Consider the following 18,943-nt stretch of genomic DNA (forward strand, 5'->3'; position numbering starts at 1 on the left):
TTTTACTAGTATTACCTCTATTTGATCGAGTGAGCATAGGAAATCGCCCAGTCAACTGTTTCAACTACACAATAAAGTGATCGGAAATTGGCAATTTGGCCAATTTAACACAAAGTTCAAAATATTCCAATTTCAAAATAAGCTCCAGAATAAGCAATGCAGGCATTCCTGGCACTAAACTAATATTGCCTCTGGTTATTAGTTATGTTTTCAGGCTTTACAAATGAATTCCATTTTGATTTTTTATTCACCTAATGAATTTTTATTCATACAAAAAAATAGAAGATTTACTGTTATGCAGTATTGTAATAATTGCATAAATAATATCAGCACATTCATGAACGTATATTAGAAACACCAGCTGATGCATATTAGACGTGTGACATCATTTGTTTACTCTTGAACATTGGCAAAAATTGAATATTTCTGCTATTTTGAGCTCAGTTTCAAACCATTTTCAGTACTAAATCCAATCAAAATCATCTCTATTTCTGTAATATATCTTCCATTCTATCAAATGAGACCAAGAAATCGCGAATACAACTGTAAAAAACATACGAAAAAGCACTGCAAAGTCGCTGTTTTAATCCAAAAATACGGTCACAGTTTTTTTTTCTTATGCACTGCATGCTGCAGCATTTGTTTTATGTAGTGCACACCTACCACACTGATATAGTCTCTCATACCTAGGCCCAAATTTACCACTTACAACTTAATTGAGCGAGCTGAGCTCAAGCTGTAGTTCTACGGCTTGGACCCAGGCTTCAAAGCCATAGAACTATGGGACGGACCCCTCTTAGGTTCTTAATAGATATTTATTTTGATGGTTTATATTTATTATTACTAGGTATGGTATTCTAATTGGGATTTTTTTTATTTAAACACATCGGCTGTTTCTCACCAAGGTAGGGTGGCCCGAAAAAGAAAAAACTTTCACCATCATTCACTCCATCACTGTCTTCCCAGAGGTGCACTTACACTATAGTTAGTTATAAAACTGCAACATTAACACCCCTCCTTCAAAGTGCAGGCACTGTACTTCCCATCTCCAGGACTTAAACCCAACCTGCCAGTTTCCCTGAATCCCTTCATAAATATTACCCTACTCACACTCCAACAGCACGTCAAGTCGTAAAAGCCATTTGTCTCTCCATTAGCTCCTATCTAACATGCTCACACATGCTTGCTGGAAGTCCAGATCACTCGCACACAAAACCTCCTTTGCCCCTTCCCTCCAACTTTTCCTAGGCCAACCCCTACCCTGCCTTCCCTCCCCTACAGATTTATACACTCTCTATGTTGTTCTATTTTGTTCCAACCTCTCTGCATGTCTGAACCACCTCAACAATCCCTCCTCAGCCCTGTAAATAATAGTTTCGGTAATCCTGCACCACCTCCTAATGTCCAAACTATGAATTCTTGTGATGTAAGCCCACGGAGGTCACAGCCTGACCTCACCAACCAGTGTAAATTGTCACAACCCTTGCCTTGGCAGAGAGGTGTTAGAAATATGGAAGAATCCTGGCGCCGGACATCTCAGGTCTCATTGTTTGAGAAGTCTACCCTTGGTGTGATAACTGAAGGCAACAGGTCTTGACACATATGGTGTATGCCTCATGATAGGGTGAATCCCTAAACCTGGAGTATAGGGGGGTGCTTTAACCCTTTCAGGGTCAGCAGGCCCTCTCCTAAACTTGTTCTCAGGGTCGGAAATATTTTGATAAAAAAAAAAAAATTCTTGTGAAATGACAGAGAATCTTTTCCCGGTAATAATGACACCAAAAGTATGAAATTTGATGGAAAACTTATGGAATTATGCTCTCGCAAAGTTAGCAGTCTCGACGATGTTTACTCATCGGTGATTTCGCCCATTTTGAGTCCTATTTTTGGCCAATTCCAATGTACCAGTCGACAAAAATCATAACTATTTTGCTAGAATTCCATTTTTTCTATCGAATGAGTACAAGAAACCATCCATTTACCTATTTCAACTATCCAATAAAGTGGTCAGAAATTGGCAATTTTGCCAATTTCACAAATTTCAAAAGATGCCAATTTCTAAATAGGGTCCAGAATAAACAAGAAAGACATACCTGGCACTAAAATAAAAAAAATTTCTGTTCATTAGTCATGTTCCCAGGCCCCTCTTACATTTCTTTTCCTTTCCAATTTGAATTTTTATTCTCACAAAAAAAATAGAAGATTTACTGTTATGCAGACTACTGCATTAGTGTAAAAATGGTATAAATAATATCAGCGAACTTGTGAAAGAATATTAGACTGACCAGTTGACGTGTATTGGACGCGTGACATGATTTGTTTACTTTTGAACTTTGGCAAAAATCGAACATTTCTGCTACTTTGAGCTCAATTTCAAGGTACTTTTCATTGTGAAACCAATCAAAATCATCTCAATTTCTGTAATATGTCTTCCATTCTATAAAATGTCCACCGAGGTAGCTCGGCAGATATGAGGTTGCTATCATGGATTGCTGGTTTACTGGCATGAAGGATAGGGCATGGCACGAGTTACATGCCGCATCTGCACTACTTGCAGTGTTGAGGTCCTCTTGGGCTCGGAGGGTGATTTCCGGCCCTTTCATTCCTCCTAGGAACTATTCCTTCTCATTCCCCCTTTTTCTTTTTTTTTGTTTTATTTTCTTTTCTTCTTTTTTTTTCTAAAAAGCAAAATGAAAGAAGTAACCTAACCATGGAAGCCCTAGTCCATGAACCTGCTACCCCCAGGCCCCTTACAGATACCGCACCCCGTTCTGACCAGCTTCAGGTTCTGACGTCTCAACTGACCCCTCCGATTTGTCTGATCTCCACTCTCCTTTGACTATGCCTCCGACCTCTCCCTCTATGGTGCAGCAATTTTCGAATCGCCAGCCTGTCCCACGTCGGACCAACTCTCCTCCCATTTCTAAACGCCAACGACAATCTCCTGATGATGTTACTTCATTATCTTCCCATTCTACTCAGAAAAGATCGACACGTCATGCACTCCCTCTCCATGCTCAGTTTCGGGCCACTCAGTGGACTAAATTCCTTACTTTACGACCAACTTCTTTTATTGCCTATCTTTCCAACCATAGTATTGGCAAAGCGCTCCTACGCCATGTTGGTAGAGATATTTCATTTCATGCTCTCAAGAGCGGTACGCGCATCGTCACTGTCCAGAATGCTACCCAAGCTCATGATCTTTCTCTCCTTTCACATATCGATACTATTCCTATCACTATTGAAAAACATCATTCTCTCAATTCATGTAGTGGTACTGTCATTCTGCCCCATACCATAGTCCAACAGAATTTCCGGACATTTGGCAATGACATTCTTGAACAGCTGGAACTCCAGGATCTCCCAGTCCTCAAAGTAGACACTTATGTCCTTCCTGCCCGAGGGCAGAGACGATACCCTTGCAATGTGGCTCGATTAACTTTCGACAGCCGTGAACTCCGGTCCTCTGTTTATGTCGCAGGACATTGGTTGCAAGTTTGAAAGGTGATCCCTACACCGCAACAGTGTAGAAATTGCTGGCGTTTTGGTCACCCAGCGAAATATTGCAGATCTATAGCTGAATGCCCAGTCTGTGGTGCTGATGACCATTCTAATACGTCTTGTAGTCGACCTCCCTCTTGCCTTAATTGTCATGAGGCTCACCCTTCGTACTCTTGCCGCTGCCAGGTCTACTTAAACGAGCGTGAAATCCGTTGCCTCAAAGAGGCAGAAGGTCTCCCTTATGCTATGGCAGTTTCTCATCTCTGCCTCCAAGGGAGACTACCCCGTGTTTCTTATTCTCGTGTTTCAAAACGTCCCCCCACTTCTGGAGTCCCATCTTCTGCAGCCTCCTCTGTTGTTACCCCTCCCATAGTCACTCCTGTATCTAATTCTTTTGCTGTCCTGGGCTCAGACATCCCTACTTCAACACCTCGGTCTGTTCTGACATCTTCGAGTTCTCACTCACAGGCCACGGTATCGACAAGATCTCGTACGACACCTACCAATCGCCCCTCTACTTCTCAGAAGTCCAAAAAAAAAACCTTTGCTCAAATCTTCCTTGCCCCCTCCTTCCCTTCTTCTGCCCCCACATTTTACCTTTTCCAGTCTCTGTACCTGGTTCTTCCCCTCTCACTGGCTCTATTACAAGTGTGGAGGTTCACCCCCCTCCTCGTTCTGTGCCTCCCTCCCAAGTCTCTCCCTCTTCTGCCGCCTCCCAGGTTTCTGCCTCTTCTGTCCCCTCCCACACTTCTCCAGTTCCCAACACTTTCGTCCCCCATTACTTTAGTACAGTCCATTACTGTCCCAATCTTTACTCACCCTCTTCCTTCTATCTCCAATATTGTCTCACATACAACGTCTTTGAATTCAGAAACACTTGACACTATTTCAGAATATATTGCAGAGACTAAACCTTCAATGGACACTGATCCACCTCCTGTTCCTTCTCTTCCCTCTCCTCCATCTCCTCAACTCTATTCTTTGCAATGCTCCATTCCATCGCTGCTTGAACGTCTTCCTATGCCACCCCACGTAGACTTCCCTAACCCCTCTAGTCCATAGGTGCCCTTCCCTACAGATTCCTGGTATTTTCCTCGTTGCCAATCATGGCCTATTTACATTGGAATTTCCGCAGCCTCAGGGGTAATCGGGGTGAGCTTCAGATGTTGCTTTCCAGGTTTTCCCCTGTTGGTGTTTGCTTACTAGAACCAAAATTACACTCAGCTGTTTTCCAACCTATCTCAGGCTATATGTAATTTATTGTATTCTTCAGATCCTTTCTCAGACGGGACCTTTAACCCTTTCAGGGTCGACAGGCCCTCTCAGAGACTTGTTCTCAGGGTCGCCCAAATTTAAAAAAAAAAAAATTATTTTTTCTTATGAAAAATAGAAACTTTTATCATAATGGAGATTTGATGAAAACTTACGGAATTATCTCTCGCGAAGTTAGCGGTCTCGGCGATGTTTACGCATAGGCAATTTTGCCCACTTTGAGCCCTATTTTCGGCCAATTCCACTATACTAGTCGACAAAAGTCATGACTATTTCGCTAGAACTACATTTTTTCTATGAATGAGTGCAAGAAACCACCCATTTACCATTTTCAACTATCCAATACAGTGGTCAGAATTTAGCAACTTTGCCAATTTCACACAAATTTCAAAAGATGCCAATTTCCGTCTAGGGTCCAGAACAAACAAAAAATACATTCCTGGCAATAAAATGACATTGACTCTGTTCATTAGTCACGTCTCAAGGCCCCTCTTACATTCTTTTGCTTTCCACTTTGAATTTTTATTCTTGCAAAAAAATAGAAGATTTACTGTTATGCAGATTACTGCATTAGTGTAAAAAAATGGTATAAATCATATTGGCGCACTTGCAAAAGAATGTTAGACTCACCAGTTGACGTGTATTGGACGCTTAGCATGATTTGTTTACTTTTGAACTTTGGTAAAAATCGAACATTTCCGCTACTTTGAGCTCAATTTCAAGGTACTTTCCATTGTAAAACCAGTCAAAATCATCTCCATTTCTGTGATATGCCTTCCATTCTATAAAATGAGACCAAGAAAACTAGAATACAACAATAAATACCATACGAAAATACAGTGCAAAGTTGCTGTTTTATGCCAAAAAAACGGTCAGTTTTTTTTTTCTCATTATGCACTGGGTGCTGCAGGATTTTTTTTTATACCGTGCACACTGACCACATAGACCCATTCTTTCATAAGGAGGAGTACCAGCCTTTTCCTCGAGAGATTTGACGGCGCTAGAATTTATGCGTACTAGTACGTCAAAAACCCTTGTGCGTAAGACGTACTAGTACGGCCGAAACCCTCAAAGGGTTAATGAAAGTGCCCTTCTTCTATGCAATGATATTCCGTACTGTCAACTATTTGTCCATACCTCGCTGCATTACACTGCAGCCCGTATCTACTTGAATAAGTGGTTTACAATATGTTCTTTATATATCTCTCCTCGGGCATTTTCTATCCCAGATTTTGCCTTTCTTGTTTCATCCTTACCACCACTACTTCTATTACTTGGCGATTTTAATGCCCACCATTTCATATGGAGGGGGGTGTCATTGTGACTTGCGTGGCATCCAGTTGGAGGCTTTTCTCACCTCTCACCCCCTCCATGTTTTAAATATGGGCACTCCCCCCTATTTTGATCCTCATACTCATACTCTCTCTTGCATCGATCTGTCGGTCTGCTCTTCTTCCACTGCATTAGACTTCGCCTGGTCTGTTCTACTGGACTTACATGAGTGATCATTTTCCAATCATTCTTACTTGTCCTTCATATCCACCACCTTTCCGTAGCCCTCGCTGGCAATTTGATCGGGCAAATTGGGACCTTTACTTGCAACTCACTGGTGGTTTTAGTGAAGTTCCTTCTTCATCCTCAATTGATGAGCTCCTACACCTCTTCTCGACGTCAGTTTTAACCGCAGCTTCTCATTCTATACCCCAAATCTCAGGCAGGCATTCTCAGAAGTGCGTGCCTTGGTCTCCTGCTTGTGCTCGTGCAGTACGTTTGAAACACGCTGCATGGGGCAGGTACCGGCACAATAGAACCAATGAGAGACTTCTTGATTTTAAGCAGAAGCATGCGGTCACTCGCCGTGTCATCCGTGATGCTAAATGCACTTGCTGGCAAGATTGTTTCCACCATCACCTCTGCTTCCTCTGTGTGCAGTCTGGAAAAAAGCGAGGAAATTGAGTGGTAATTACTCTCCTAACCCGGCTCCTGTTTTACGGGTCGCCGGTGTTAATGTAGGAAACCCTCTTGACGTTGCCATTGAAATTGGCACTCATCTGGTCCGTATTTCCTGGGGGCTCCATCTATGCCCCTCGTTTCTTTCCTCAAAGTCTGCCAGAGAGTTAGTACCCTTGGACTTTTCTTCTCTCAGAGAAGAACAGTATAATGTGCCTTTTACACTTCGGGAACTGGAGGCAACACACACAGCTTGCCGATCATCTGCAGCTGGGCCTGACGACATTCATATTCGGATGTTACAATATATACATCAATCAGCCCTTACAGCCCTCTTACACCTTTTCAATCTTATCTGGTCACAAGGAGTTCTTCCCCAGCTGTGGAAATCTGCCATTGTTCTCCCTTTCCGCAAGCCGGGTACTACAGGACATGATGCCTCCCACTATCGTCCCATTGCTCTTACTAGTGCAGTTAGCAAAGTGATGGAACGTCTGGTAAATCGATGTTTAATGTGGTATTTATAGACACACAACAGTCTCTCCACTAGTCAATATGGCTTTCGTAAGGGCTGATCTAACATAGACCCCTTACTACGCTTGGATACGTATGTTCATAATGCCTTTGCAAATAACCACTCAGTTATTGCCATATTTTTTGACCTTGAGAAGGCATATGACACAACTTGAAGGTATAATATTTTGGCCCAAGCCCACTCCTTAGACCTCCGAGGCAATCTACAATCCTTCCTTAAGAACTTCTTAACCAACAGACATTTCCGTGTTCGAGTCAATAATGTGCTCTCCCCGGACTTTGTCCAAGCTGAAGGTGTCCCTCAGGGATGTGTTCTGAGCACAACACTTTTTCTCCTTGCTATAAATGATTTGGCCTCTGTTCTTCCATCCAATATTTGGTCATCACTCTATATAGATGACTTCGCTATTGCTTGTGCAGGCGCTGACTGTCACCTCATTACAGTTTCTCTCCAGCATGCGGTTGACCGTGTTTCCAATTGGGCCACCACGAAGGGTTTAAATTTTCCAGTACCAAAACTCGCCAAATTACTTTCGCTAGACTGTCATCTCCGATCATCCTTTGTACCTCTATGGCTCCCGTATCCCTGAATACGATAGTCAGGTTTCTAGGCCTTCTCTTTGACTGTAGGTTATCCTGGAAACCTCACATTACCTCTCTGAAGGCAACTTGTCACAGCCGGCTGAACCTTCTTAAAACCCTTGCTCATCTTTCATGGGGAGCTAATCGTCGAACTCTCCTTCACCTACATTCAGCCCTCATTTTATCGAAAGTCGATTATGGTGGCCAGATCTATTCAGAGGCCTCTCCTGCTACTCTCTCTAGCCTTAACCCCATCCATCACCAAGGATTACGTTTATGCCTTGGTGCTTTTCGCTCATCCCCTGTTGAGAGCCTCTATGCGGAAGCGAATGTTCCATCCTTGTCTGATCGCCGTGATGCCCATTGCCTTCGCTACTATGTACGCTCTCACAGTCTCCGCAATCCTTCCGTTTATAGAATGGTCACCGATATTAGTAGACATTGAAGAATTGAGACACTTGTGCAACACATGGGAATCTTTATTGAAGAAACGTTTCGCCACACAGTGGCTTCATCAGTCCAATACAAAGTAGAAATGGGTAAGGAGAGGAAGAGTTCGAGGCAATCAGTCCCTCAACCTGGAATCGATGTGTTCAGTCCATCACTCTTGTAGGAAGTGAACTTCCTACAAGAGTGATAAGAACATAAGAAAGGAGGAACACTGCAGCAGGCCTGTTGGCCCATACTAGGCAGGTCCTTTACAATCCATCCCACTAACAAAATATTTGCCCAACCAATTTTCAATGCCACACAAAAAATAAGCTCTGTTAACCCTATCCACTCATATGCAAGTCCCATTCAAATCTAACCCCTCTCACTCATGCATTTATCCAACCTAAATTTGAAACTACCCAAGGTTTTAGCCTCAATACCCCAACTAGGTAGACTGTTCCACTCATCAACTACCCTATTTCCAAACCAATACTCTCTCTCTTGGAGAGATACCCTCAAGACCTTATCTATATCACCTTTATTAATACCTATCTTCCACATACACTTCGATCATGTCTCCCCTCATTCTTCATCTAACAAGTGAATGTAATTTAAGGGTCTTCAATCTTTCTTCATAAGGAAGATTTCTAATGCTATGTATTAATTCAGTCATTCTACGCTGAATGTTTTCTAACGAATTTATGTCTATTCTGTAATATGGAGACCAGAACTGAGCTGCATAATCTAGGTGAGGCCTTACTAATGATGTATAAAGCTGTAATATAGCTGCTGAACTTCTGTTGCTTACACTTCTTGATATAAATCCCAATAATCTGTTTGCCTTATTACATACGCTTAGGCATTGCTGTCTTGGTTTAAGGTTACTGCTTATCATAACCCCCAAGTCCTTTTCACAATCTGTATGGCTAAGTCCTACATTATTTAACTTATAAGTGCTAGGGTTGTGGACACTCCCGATCTTTAGAACCTTGCATTTATCTACACTGAACTGCATCTGCCAGTTTGCTGACCAGATACTGAGTTTGTCTAAATCCTCCTGAAGTTCCCTCATATCTACGTTTGAATCAGTTTACCTACCTATCTTTGTGTCATCGGCGAATTTGCTCATTTCACTAGTAATTCCCTCAAGATCATTGATATACATTATGAACAAAGAGCCCAAGACTGATCCCTGTGGAACACCACTTGTTACAGATCCCTACTCGGATTTAACCCCATTTATTCAAATTCAAATTCAAACTTTATTCTCTATAAGTATTACAATGCTGAGTTTACAGAATTTGGTTATTGTGTGGTTTACATGTAGTAAAATAATAATTACAGAGTGTACCACTAGAACGCCTAGCATGGCTAGGCATTTCGGGCAGACTTATATTAAATCTTAGGTTTAAAATGTTACAGAATTATGAGATAAGTTGGTATTATGGCTAAGTGACTAAATACTAGTTGTGAGTTTAGCAATGTGAATGCTTTTGTTTTGGCACTATACATAGTGAATCATAGAATTGATGAGGGAAAAAGAGTGAGTGGTGCACTTAGGAGTCTGTGGAGACAGAGAACTTTGTCCTTGGAGGCAAAGAGGGGAATGTATGAGAGTATAGTTTTACCAACGCTCTTATATGGGTGTGAAGCATGGGTGATGAATGTTGCAGCGAGGAGAAGGCTGGAGGCAGTGGAGATGTCATGTCTGAGGGCAATGTGTGGTGTGAATATAATGCAGAGAATTCGTAGTTTGGAAGTTAGGAGGAGGTGCGGGATTACCAAAACTGTTGTCCAGAGGGCTGAGGAAGGGTTGTTGAGGTGGTTCGGACATGTAGAGAGAATGGAGTGAAACAGAATAACTTCAAGAGTGTATCAGTCTGTAGTGGAAGGAAGGCGGGGTAGGGGTCGGCCTAGGAAGGGTTGGAGGGAGGGGGTAAAGGAGGTTTTGTGTGCGAGGGGCTTGGACTTCCAGCAGGCATGTGTGAGCTTGTTTGATAGGAGTGAATGGAGACAAATGGTTTTTAATACTTGACGTGCTGTTGGAGTGTGAGCAAAGTAACATTTATGAAGGGATTCAGGGAAACCGGCAGGCCGGACTTGAGTCCTGGAGATGGGAAGTACAGTGCCTGGACTCTGAAGGAGGGGTGTTAATGTTGCAGTTTAAAAACTGTAGTGTAAAGCACCCTTCTGGCAAGACAGTGATGGAGTGAATGATGGTGAAAGTTTTTCTTTTTCGGGCCACCCTGCCTTGGTGGGAATCGGCCAGTGTGATAATAATAATAATAATAAAAAACATAGTTTCAGTATTGGAGTATCACAGGCCAACTTTTGACTAGTTAAGATTCATTATTTTGAGATTGAGATTGATATTTCTGTTTATGGTCAAATGGGTGAGTGAGTGTAAGTGTGAACCACCAGGTGGTATTCGTATTATTAGTTGACAGGGTGTATCAGGGAGATAAGATGTTTTCTGATGGTAGTTTTGAAGGTGATAAATGTGTGTGTAGTTTTGGAATTTTCAGGTAGGGTGTTCCAGATTTTAGGGCCTTTGACATACATTGAATTTTTGTAAAGGTTTAGTCGGACACGGGGAATGTCATAGAGATGTTTGTGTCTGGTGTTGTGCCTGTGGGTTCTGTCACAACTATCAAGAAAGCATTTTAGGTCAAGGTTAATATTGGAATTTAAGGTCCTGTAGATGTAGATTGCACAGTAGTAAGTGTGGATGTACTGAACAGGGAGTAAGTTTAGATCTATGAAGAGTGGGGGGGGGGGGTGTTGCCAGGGATGGGATTTAGTGATTATTCTTACTGCGGCTTTTTGTTGGGTTATTATTGGCTTTAGGTGTGTTGCTGCAGTTGAACCCCAAGCACAGATAGCATAGGTGAGGTATGGATATATAAGTGAATGGTATAGTGTGAGAAGGGCAGTTTGCGGCACGTAGTATCGTATCTTGGAGAGGATCCCAACCGTTTTGGATATTTATGGACACACTCTGTTTCCTATCTGTGAGCCATGATTCGATCCACGAGAGCACTTTTCCCCCAATGCCATGAGCTGCCACTTTCTTTAATAGTCTTTGGTGCGGAACTCTATCAAAAGCCTTACTAAAATCTAAGGAAATAATATCAAATTCTTTATCGTGATCAACAGCCTCAAAAGCTTTACTGAAGAAAGTTAATAAATTAGTTAGACAAGAACGGCCTCTCGTGAATCCATGCTGAGTATCATTAATCAAGCTATGCTTATCGAAATGGCTTCTTATAATCTCAGCTCTAATTGATTAGTAATTTGCCTACAATTGAGGTCAGGCTTATTGGGAGGTAATTTGACGGTAACGACTTGTCCCCCCGCTTTAAAAATAGGAATTACATTAGCCATCTTCCACATATCAGACACTACACCTGTTTGAAGAGATAAATTAAAAATATTAGTTAATGGTTCACAGAGTTCCATTTTGCATTCCTTAACCCCTTAAGGGTCCAAGGCCAAAATCTGAAGTGGTGCCCCAGTGTCCAAGAATGGACTGAACATATCGATTCCAGGTTGAGGGACTGATTACCTCGAACTCCTCCTCTCCTTACCCATTTCTACTTTGTATTGGACTGATGAAGCCACTGTGTGGTGAAACGTTTCTTCAATAAAGATTCCCATGTGTTGTACAAGTGTCTCAATTCTTCAACTTGTCAGTTTTCAAAACCATTCACCACATTAGTAGACATTCTTTATTTGTTCACTGCCCCTGTTTGCTATGTCCTTTCTCTCTTCACCTACATTCACTCTTGTCTTCCCTTCAGTTACCACCTTTATATGTTCATGTAGCATCTCACTTTTCCCTACCCTCCTGGGAAGTTCCAGCTGTTCGGGTCTGTTCTTTTTCACACCCTTGCTCGAAAGCCCAACTGCCTACGGTGGCTTCCCGCTCTTTGTCTTGACCACTTCCACTCTCATTCTCGTGCCATCGCAGTGTACACAGATGGCTCTAAGTCTTCTGACGGCATCGGATTCGCAGCAGTGTTTCCGGACAGCGTCGTGCGAGGGCATCTAATATATTCGGCTAGCATTTTTACTGCTGAATTGTATGCCATTCTTGCAGCACTTATTCGTATTGCCTCTATGCCTGTGTCATCATTTGTGGTTGTCTCAGACTCCCTTAGTGCTCTACAGGCTATATGGAAATTTGATACACCTCACCTGCTAGTTCTCCGTATCCAACTTTGGCTGTGCCGTATCTCTACCAAGCATAAAGATATTGTTTTTTGTTGGGTCCCTGGTCATGTTGATGTACGGGGCAATGAACAGGCAGACACTGCTGCGCGGTCAGCAGTACATGACCTACCAGTTTCATATAGAGGTGTTCCATTTCTGGACTATTTTGCTGTAATAGCTACCCACCTTCACACCCGTTGGCAACAACGTTGGTCAACTCTACTCAGTAACAAACTTCATTCTATTAAACCGAGCATAGGTTATTGGCCGTCTTCTTGTCATCAGTGCCAAGGTTGGGAGACTACTCTCTCCCACCTTCGCATTGGCCATACTCGTCTAACTCATGGGTATCTCATGGAGAGGCACCCTGTTCCTCTCTGTGAGAAGTGTCAAGTTCCAGTATCGATTAGCCACATTCTGTTAGACTGCCCTCTCTATCAACGAGCACGCAGAATTTACCTCCAACGTCGTCTCCGCTCTACTGCTCTCTCTTTACCTTCCCTTCTTGCTGATGGACCCTCCTTTAATCCTGACTCTCTCATTGACTTCTTGACAACGGCTGATTTACTCCACAAACTCCTATGATGATACCTCTCGCACTCCCCTCAGCCCTTTCTACCTCAATCTCTTGCTGCCCTCTACCCTTTCACTATCCACTGCCCGCTGTTCTCTGTAACCTATTGCTCATCCCTCTCCCTTTTGCCACCTAATACCCTCGCTTCCTTCCTGCCCTGCAGCGCTGTATAGCCCTTGTGGTTTAGTGTTTCTTATTGATTATAAGAATCAATCATATTTCTCACTTTCTTTACCAAAGGCTTGGCACCAGGAGCTTTCTTTGGAGCCATGGTAGCATATTTAGCACTTGCAAGCACTAAAATGAATGAAATATTGTGAAATATTTCATATGAACAAGTGAGAGTACCGTCGCTCACTGGTAAACAATGGTACACTGGCTGGGAAGGAAGGGCGAGGCGGCTCAGAGTGTGAGTACACGTCCCAGACGAAGGACGATTAGTGAGTAAACCGACCATTTGCAAGCCAATGTTTGAACGAAAATAACGCGACGATTTCCAGAAAGGACGAATATCGAGCTGGACGATCATTGAGGGACCACTGTATATCATAATCTATACCTGGAAGATTCTGGAGGGACTGGTCCCTAACCTGCACACAGAAATCACTCCCTATGAAAGGAAAAGGCTTGGCAGGTGATGTAACATACCCCAGTGAAAAGTAGGGGTGCCACTGGTACACTAAGAGAAAACACAGTGTCTAGGGCCCAAGACTGTTCAACAGCCTCCCACCAGCCATAAGGGGAATCACCAATAGACCTCTGGTTGTCTTCAAGAGGGAGCTGGACAGATACCTAAAGTTGGTGCCAGATCAGTTGGGCTGTGGTTCGTATGTTGGACTATTTATTTATTTATTTAGTAATTTTAGCATACATACAGAGGTACAAAAAAATACAGGTAAGAGCAGCATGCCAAAGCCACTTATACTATGCATAGCATTACGGGCTGGCTTAAAATTAACTTAAGATTAACTAAGCAATGATGAAATCAGTGATAAAACATTATTGTAAACAGATAACTATAAAGCACAAATGAGTATTACAAAGACAGGTCATATGGTTGCATGCATTGCTGTACATTCAGTCGAATGGAGTATTCTGTTAGGTAGTGTATTTAAAAAAATAATAAAGTTCGATTGGGTCCTAGGTTTAACATTTGTGTGATATAATTGTGAGTAACATTTATGATATACAATTTCTAAGGTTCAGTTATTCAGTATTTATTTGGTTTTGAGTGAGTAAGTGAACTTTGAGAAGAGACTTGAATTTATAAACAGGTAGTGTTTCTTTTATATTTACAGGTAATGAATTCCAGATTTTAGGGCCTTTTATGTGCATTGAGTTTTTGCATAGCGTGAGATGGCCACGAGGAACATCAAAGAGTGATCTGTGCCTTGTGTTATGGTCATGTGTTCTGTTGAGGTTGGCAAGGAGATGTTTGAGGGGAGGGTTAATATCAGAGTTAAGTGTTCTATGTATGTAATAGGTGCAGTAATAAGTATGGATGTTTTGTATGGTGAGTAGGTTGAGTGTTTTGAATATTGGTGGAGTGTGCTGCCTGTAGTGAGAATTTGTTATTCTAACTGCAGCCTTTTGTTGGGTAATTAGTGGTCTGAGATGGTTAATTGTTGTTGAGCCCCATGCACAAATTCCATAGGTGAGATAGGGGTAAATAAGAGAGTGATAAAGGGCCAGGAGGGCTGACTGTGGAACATAGTACCGTATCTTCGATAGTATGCCTACAGTCTTGGAAATTTTCTTAGAAATTTGTTGTATATGTGTATGAAATTTGAGTATTATCAAGGTGGATTCCTAAGAATTTTCCCTCTGTTAGCTTTGTGATAGGTGATCTGTTTATCGTTATGTTAAGAGGTACATCTGTAGCTCTGTTACCAAACTGAATGAAGTAGGTTTTGTCAATGTTTAGTGTAAGTTTGTTAGTCCTCATCCAGGTAGATATTTTCTGTAATTCAGTGTTTACAGTATTGGCTAGCGTGACTGGGCTCGGGTGAGAGAAGATGTATGTAGTGTCATCTGCAAAAAGTGTGGGTTTGAGTAATTGCGAAGCATTTGGTAGGTCATTTATGTATAGGAGAAAGAGAAGAGGGCCAAGGACACTTCCCTGTGGGACACCAACTGTAATTGGTTGAGCGGAAGAGCTTGCCCCATTTGCGTACACATATTGGCTTCTGTTGCTGAGGTATGACTTGAGGTAGTTGAGGGAGTGCCCTCTAATACCATAGTGTGACAATTTTACATAGAGCAAGTCATGGTCAACTGTATCAAAAGCTTTACGTAAGTCAATGAAGATCCCCAGTGGGACTTCTTTTTTCTCTATTGCAGTGTACAGTGGACCCCCGCATAGCGACTTTAATCCGTGCAAGAGGGCTCATTGTTATGCGAAATGATCGGTATGCGAATGAATTTTCCCCATAAGAAATAATGGAAATCAAATTAATCCGTGCAAGACACCCAAAAGTATGAAAAAAAAAAAAAAATTTACCACATGAAATGTTAATTTTAATACACACAAACTGAAAAAGGCATGCACAATTACATGACACTTACTTTTATTGAAGATCTGGTGATGATTGATGGGATGGAAGGAGGGGAGAGAGAGTGTTAGTGTTTAGAAGGGGAATCCCCTTCCATTAAGACTTGAGGTGTCGAGTCCTTTTCTGGGGTTACTTCCCTTCTTCTTTTAATGCCACTAGGACCAGCTTCAGAGTCACTGGACTTCTTTCGCACAACATATCTGTCCATAATGGCCTGTACCTCTCGTTCCTTTATGACTTCCCTAAAGTGTTTCACAACATTGTCAGTGTACAGGTTGCCAACACAGCTTGCAATAGCTGTGTGAGGGTGACTTTCATCCATGAAGGTTTGCACTTCAAGCCACTTTGCACAGATTTCCTTAATCTTTGTAGTAGGCAACTTCTTCAATTTCTCTCTCCCCTCCTCTGAACCAGTTTCCTCAGGTCTGGCCTCTTGCTGTTGAAGTTGATCTATCAGCTCATCAGTGGTTAGTTCTTCATTGTCCTCCTCCACCAACTCTTCCACATCCTCTCCACTAACCTCCAACCCCAAGGACTCTCCCAATGCCACAATGGATTCCTCAACTGGCATAATCCTCTCAGGGTTAGCCTCAAACCCTTCAAAATCCCTTTTGTCTACACATTCTGGCCACAGTTTCTTCCAAGCAGAGTTCAAGGTCTTCTTAGTCACTCCCTCCCAAGCCTTACCTATAAGGTTTACACAATTGAGGATATTAAAGTGATCTCTCCAAAACTCTCTTAAGAGTCAGTTGAGTTTCTGAGGTCACTACAAAGCACCTTTCAAACAGAGCTTTTGTGTACAGTTTTTTGAAATTTGCAATAACCTGCTGGTCCATGGGCTGCAGGAGAGGAGTGGTATTAGGAGGCAAAAACTTCACCTTAATTAAGCTCATGTCCCTAGAAAGTCGCTCTGCCAAGTCTGAAGGATGACCAGGAGCATTGTCTAATACCAGGAGGCACTTAAGGTCTAATTTCTTTTCAATTAGGTAATTTTTCACATTGGGGGCAAATGCATGGTGTAACCAGTCATAGAAAAAGTCCCTAGTGACCCATGCCTTACTGTTTGCCCTCCACAGCACACACAAATTCTCCTTGAGGACATTCTTTTGCCTGAACGGTCTGGGAGTTTCAGAGTGATACACTAATAAAGGCTTCACTTTGCAATCACCAGTAGCATTGGAACACATCAACAAAGTAAGCCTGTCTTTCATAGGCTTATGTCGTGGGAGTGCCTTTTCCTCCTGAGTAATGTAGGTCCTGCTTGGCATTTTCTTCCAAAACAGGCCTGTTTCATCACAATTAAACACTTGTTCAGGTTTCAGTCCTTCACTGTCTATGTACTCCTTGAATTCCTGCACATATTTTTCAGCTGCTTTGTGGTCTGAACTGGCAGCCTCACCATGCCTTATCACACTATGTATGCCACTACGCTTCTTAAATCTCTCAAACCAACCTTTGCTGGCCTTAAATTCACTCACATCATCACTAGTTGCAGGCATTTTTTTAATTAAATCCTCGTGCAACTTCCTAGCCTTTTCGCTTATGATCGCTTGAGAGACGCTATCTCCTGCTAGCTGTTTTTCATTTATCCACACCAATAAGAGTCTCTCAACATCTTCCATCACTTGCGATCTCTGTTTCGAAAACACAGTTAAACCTTTGGCAAAAACAGCTTCCTTGATTGCCTTTCTGTTGCCCACAATAGTAGCGATGGTTGATTTGGGTTTCTTGTACAACCTGGCCAGGTCGGCGACACGCACTCCACTTTCATACTTATCAATGATCTCTTTCTTCATCTCTATAGTAATTCTCACCCTTATTGCTGTAGGGTTGGCACTAGAAGCTTTCTTGGAGCCCATGGTCACTTATTTGGCAGATAAAATCACCAAAAACACTGTAATAATACGAAATGTTCCGATTGTATGCTTGGATGTTACCGCGGAGGCTGGCTGGTAAACAATGCCACCGGCGGCACATGTGAGGCTGGCTAAGGGTGCACATTGGACGCGTCTCGGACGAAGAGCGGTGAGCGGGTTTTTGAGCGGTATGCGAGGCAAAATTTTTGCGATAAAAGCTAGCGGTATGCGGATTGTATGTTATGTGATGGCGACGGTATGCGGGGGTCCACTGTATATATGTTCTAGCATGTGTATAATAGCATCATTAGTATTTTTATTAGGCCTGAATCCAAATTGGCAGGGGTTGAGAATGTTTTGGGAGATGAGGTAGGAGTAGATTCGTTTATGAATTAATTTTTCGAAGATTTTTGAGAGAGGGTGTAAATTGGATATTGGCCTATAGTTATTCAACTCAGTTTGGTCTCCTCCTTTATGGATCGGGGTGACCCTTGCTATTTTGAGAGCTGTAGGGAAGGTGGCGGATTCAATGGATTTGTTAAAGAGTGTTGCAATGATTGGTGATAGTACTTGTGACACTTTTTTGTATATAAAGGGTGGTAAGGTATTTAAATCTCCTGCCTTGTTTTTTAGTGCGTTGATAATAAGGGAGACTTCGTATGGGTTAGTCGGAGCTAGGAACAGTGTGTTCGGGTAGCCATCAGTAACAGCCTCATTGATCAGGCCCTGATCCACCAGGATCAGGGCCTGATCAATGCTGCGGGTTTGTTGATCCCCAGAATGCCCTCCAGTTAGGCATTCCTGGCACTAAGTAACATTTCCTGTGTTTATTAGTTGTGTTTCCAAGTTTACACACAAATTCCATTTTGATTTTTATTCACACAAAAAAATAAAGATTTACTGTTATGCAGTATTGTAATAATTGAATAATTAATAACAGTGCCTTTGTGAATGCTTATTAGACCCACCAGTTGATGTGTATCAGACACATGAAGATTTATTTACTCTTGAACATTGCCGAAAATCAAACATTTCCCCTACTTTGAGCAGTTTCAAGCTATTGTCAGTCCTAAAAGCAATCATCAGTCGTAAAACAAATAATCTCTATTTCTGTAATATATCTTCCATTTTATCAAATGAGACCAAGAATCTGAATACGACCAGAAAAACGCAAAGTCACTGTTGTAAACCAAAAACACGGTCGTATTTTTTTTTCCTCGTGCACAGTGCTGCAGGATTTTTTTTATATGGTGCACATTTACCACTTAGACCCATTTTCTCATATCTAGGCCCAAATTTTCCACTCACAGCTTATCTGAGTGAGCTGAGCTCATGGTGTAGAACAATGGCACGGATCCAGGCTTCAAACCTGTAGAACAACGGCACTGACCCTCAGGTGGTTAAACAGTAGGAATAAAAGTTACTGTAAGCAGTGAAATATCAGAATGAGTGACTCGTAAGTTTCTATATCAGTGTTG

The sequence above is a fragment of the Cherax quadricarinatus genome, unplaced genomic scaffold, assembly GCF_038502225.1.
Source record: "Cherax quadricarinatus isolate ZL_2023a unplaced genomic scaffold, ASM3850222v1 Contig323, whole genome shotgun sequence".
NCBI classification, from domain to species: Eukaryota; Metazoa; Arthropoda; class Malacostraca; order Decapoda; family Parastacidae; genus Cherax; species Cherax quadricarinatus.